The sequence below is a fragment of the Gavialis gangeticus genome, unplaced genomic scaffold (assembly GCF_001723915.1).
Source record: "Gavialis gangeticus isolate Ggan-Ray unplaced genomic scaffold, GavGan_comp1, whole genome shotgun sequence".
Taxonomy (NCBI): domain Eukaryota; kingdom Metazoa; phylum Chordata; order Crocodylia; family Gavialidae; genus Gavialis; species Gavialis gangeticus.
Window position 1 is genome coordinate 4351028 of NW_017729005.1, and position 4430 is coordinate 4355457.

At 53.6% G+C, this 4430-nt stretch overlaps 1 protein-coding gene across 1 annotated transcript in view; it reads left to right on the top strand.

Moving 5' to 3' along the window:
* The first annotated feature begins 3019 nt into the window (after nucleotides 1-3019).
* Nucleotides 3020-4430, top strand: part of CCDC126 (coiled-coil domain containing 126) — an 18368-nt gene continuing 16957 nt past the window's right edge. Inside the window, exon 1 of the mRNA XM_019508583.1 lies at nucleotides 3020-3127. The gene's annotated coding sequence lies outside the window, so the exon portion shown is untranslated. The remainder of the gene's footprint in view (nucleotides 3128-4430) is intronic.

A 4430-nucleotide genomic window follows, 5' to 3' on the forward strand; every position in this document is an offset into this window, starting at 1 on the left:
AGCGGCCGGCCGAAGGCTCTGAACAGGGCGCCTGCGCCGCAGTTAGGCCGAGGGGGTGGCGCCTGCGCAGTCAGGAGCAGGCCGTGTCTCCCCGTCGCTGGGCGCGGTGAGGCGGGAAGGGCGCTGTGCCGCTAAGCCTCTGGGGCTGCAACCTGGATACGTGAGACGTGGTTCAAGGCACTTATAGAGTCCATGAGCAGAGCAGTCATTTCTTGCTAACCATACTCCATGTACACTGATGTGTGCTCCTTCCTCTTGTGCAGCTAGCTGACACCAACTGAAATTTACATCCACTATGACAGCAGATCTTTAAATACCTCGTTTTACCAATTCTACAATAAAGACATGTTGTAACGTTTCGTGGATAGGGTGGTAAAGATGAGACAGGAATTACTTTACCCTGGTTGTCTACATTACATCACCCTATACCAGGGTTCCCAAACTTTGACAGATTGAGCACCACCAATTTAAAACCATACAATCTTAAGTACCACCAGCAAATTTTTGTCATATAATAAATCTGTTAATGCGTACTAATGACAGGTTGTCTGCATACCGCTGGTGGTACCCATGCCACGGATTGGTGAACTATTGACCTACCATAGGCCCCAACCTACTTTTGCAGGGGGAGGAGTGTGGATGATGCTCCCCCCTCCAGAGGCATGGGAGAGTAGAGCCAAGGAGTCTGTAGGGGGCAGGGACAGATGTGGGCTGCCTGCTGCAGTCTCAGACTCCCCACCCTGCTGCCTTCCCCCCAGAAGCCCCATACTGGTCATGCCCCCACTGGTGCTGGGTGGACAGGGGTGCCTTGCCATGGCGGTGCAGCTGATTCAGGGCTCCCAGGGAGAAGGCAGCACAGCGGGGAGCCAGGAGTCTGCAGGGGCAGTCCATATTTGGCCTGAGCACAAATCTAGCTTTTTAGTAGTGCGCAGTAGCATTGCCAGGCATGAACCAAGACGTGATGCTACTATGCAGTAGTAAGCAGCTACCGCACAGTAAGTGTCGCTAGACAACTGTGCCAGGATGCTATTGTGTAGTAACTCTGGTTACTGTGCAGTCATTTAATACTTGGTCATGCAAGTACTAAATGCCCAGTAACAACTGTGCAGTTAGCGCCTTGTGTAGACAGCCGTTGAGTTGACTTGATCTTAGCCCAATGTGCCACTGCACTCAGAAGTGGTGCTGGGGGTGTGTCTTGGCCCTTGAAAGGTGGAGACCCCCTGAGCTGGACTTGACATAGAGTCCCATGAGACTCCTGAGGTCAAATGTTGGACACCTCAGGCCAGCGGTTCTTTACCAGGGCGCTGCTAAGTTCAGAAAAAGTCTAGAGGCAGCTTGGGACAAGGTGGAAATGCAGTGACCTGAAGGGCTGGCTCACATGGCAGGCAGCTCCGAGACCAGGGCTGAGATCCTTGCAGCATCTTCTTCCTGCCCCAGGGGGGTCTGATACCCGCCTCCTGGCCTCAGGGTAGTGTTGCAGCACAGAGCAACAGGGCCGGCAAGTGAGATGTTTTGCTCCTAACCCCCACAACCAATCTTGCACCAGGGGCTGACTGCCCTGGTGCCCCCGGGCTCGGACCACCTGTGGCAATGCGGAACCCACTTTTTAAGTGCAGCAAGACTGAGTAGTTGTTGAATTTGGCTTATTTCTTCTTCATGTTGTGAAGTGTCCATTTCAACAGCAAAATTTGGCATCTTCCATGTTTCCGTGGTGTTGGTTGTAGCCATGTTGGTCTAAGGACATAAGCGGACAAAGTTACTGGAGGAAATGTGGTATCTTTTATTAGACCAACCAAGTAGACTTGCTCTTAGCCCATGAGTGAATCACAATGTGCCACTGTGTTAAAAAATGGTGCTTGGTGGTGCTGGGAGGGAAGGGGGGGATTGTGTCTTGACTCTGGAAAGGTGGAGACCCCTGAGCTGGACTTGGGATAAAGTCTCTTGAAACTCCTGTAGGAAAATGTTGGATGTCTTAGGTTCTGTGCCAGGGCACTGCTAAGTTCAGAAAAGTTCTGGAGGCTGCTTGGGACATAACAAGGTGGAGACCCACTGAACTGAACTGCTGGCTCACACTGAAGGCAGCCCTCATGGGGAGGGCAAGGCAAGGCCTTATGTGACGCATCAGTTATTCTGTCTATAAGTCATATTTGATGAATGATACAATTAATATTAAGGCCAGTATTTTTTAAAGTAGACTGAGCTGACTTCAGGGTGACCCCTTCAGCCAAGGTAATTAATACATCAAGCCCAGTGTGAAAGATCTGTCACAAATAACCGTATCTTAGTTGACGATGATGAAATACAAGGATGGAACAGCAATTAATACACTCCTGAATAATTTGCAGACAGGCTGTGCATTACTTTGCTTGAGGAGGAGGTTGGGATAACAAGCAAAGCAGACACAAGAAAATCACAGGATTCTGGCAGACAATGGTGCCACCTGAAATCTCGAGGCATGTGGGTCTGAGAGGCTCACAGCCAAAAGCAGAGGGAGGCGAAAGAAATGTCTATAGTTGCAAAGCAGCTATTTGTAAAGGTACTGTAAGTAACCCAACACAAATCCAGCTACATTAATTTTGGATACTTTTTTTGTACACGCCTTTGTTTTGCTTCCCACCCCGCCCCCCGCTGATTCTTAATAAACCAAACTGGTCGTTAGACCGCCGGCATCCAGCACGCCGGCCACAGGCACGCGGGGTACCCGAGCGAGCCCCCGGGCAGTCAGGCCAGGATATGCCCCGCAGTCACACTGATTTACACCCTTCAAACCGTAACGCTCCCGCCCCAGCCCTGGCTGCGCGGAGGCAAGGCACTAATCCGGATCATTCCCAGGCCTGTGGCCTGGGCTTTGCTGCTAAATCAAGGGCTGGAAACGAAACGAGCCGGGTGCAGCACAAGCGGTGCCTGTAGGACATCCGCCGCGGCTGCGCGTGTGCAAAGAGGGAGATAGTCCGCACATGCGCTGTCCCCTGCCCGGCAAGGGGGTTGCGGGATTTGTGTCTGGCCGCGCGAGGTGGGGCCAGCTGGGAGCGGAAGCGACGCCGCGATGCCTGGCAGCCCGGGAGCTCGAGCGACTCGGTGCCGCCGCGGACTCGGCGTCCGGGATTGCGGCACGCCCCAGCGCTAGGTGAGGGGGTCTGCAGCCGCTGCCCTTGGGCCGGCCCGGCTCGGCTCAGCGGTTGCCCCGGGGAGGGGGCGACCCAGGTGCTGCGTAGGGGCCGCGCAGGGGTAGGAAGGCCGGGCACAGGCTGGCCCCACCTGGGGGCTCCGCGCAGAGGGCGAGCTCGGGGGCTGCTCCGTCCGCAGCAGTTGTGAGGGCTCGGGTCCGAGGGGTGGGGAGGAGCTGTGTCGGGCGGCTCAGGCCGCCGCGTTGTGCCCTGCCGGCGCTGCGGTCGGTGTCGCCTTGGCTCCTGGTGAAGGCGCCCCAGTCACCGCGTGCCGCCGGCCGCTTTGTGCCCTCGGGTCCCCCGCATTTAAGCCCTTGGATTGCTGCGCCCCTGTGTTGGTTTGGAGTGAGGGGGGGATTTCGTTATCCCTTGTGTTTCCTTAGCACGCTGGCTTCTGTCATCTTTCTTCTGGGTGGCTGTCGGGGCTGAGCTTTGTACTTCAAATACTCCTGACTACAGTCTCTGAGCCTCTTATTATCTGTAATATATTTACACCTTCCTTTTCCCCCTTGTAACACGTCTTAGAGGTAGGAGAGTGCTGTTGCTTTTTTCATGCTTTGGTCTAAATGGAATGAATTATTTTTATAAGTGGATCCGGCTAACTATAGGCCCATCAGCCTGACTTTTGTCTTGGGCAAGATCTTAGAAAAGTTTATTAAAGAGGCCATCCTTAATGGACTGGCCGATGCCAACATCCTAAGGGTTAGCCAGCACAGGTTTGTTGCGGGTAGGTCTTGCTTGACCCATCTCATTTCCTTCTATGACCAGGTGACCTATCACCTGGACAAGGGAGAAGAGATTGATGTCATATATCTTGACTTCAAAAAGCCTTTGATCTGGTATCCCGTGATCACCTCTTGGCAAAACTGGCCAATTGTGGCCTTGGGTCCACCATCATCCGCTGGCTGGGAAATTGGCTCCGTGGTCGGACCCAGAGGGTGGTAATTGACAGAAATCAACCATTGTGCTGCCCTGTGACCAGTGGGGTCCTCCAAGGCTTTGTCCTTGGACTCATATTGTTCAGCATCTTCATTAATGATGTGGACATTGGAGTCAGGAGCGGACTGGCCAAGTTTGCCGATGACACCAAACTTTGGGGCAAAGCATCCACGTCAGAAGACAGTCGGGTGATCCAGGCTGACCTGGACAGGCTCAGCAAATGGGTGGATGAGAACTTGATGGTGTTTAACACTGAAAAATGCAAGGTTCTCCACACTGGGAAGAAAAACCTGCAGCACCCTTACAGGCTCGGCAGCACTACAC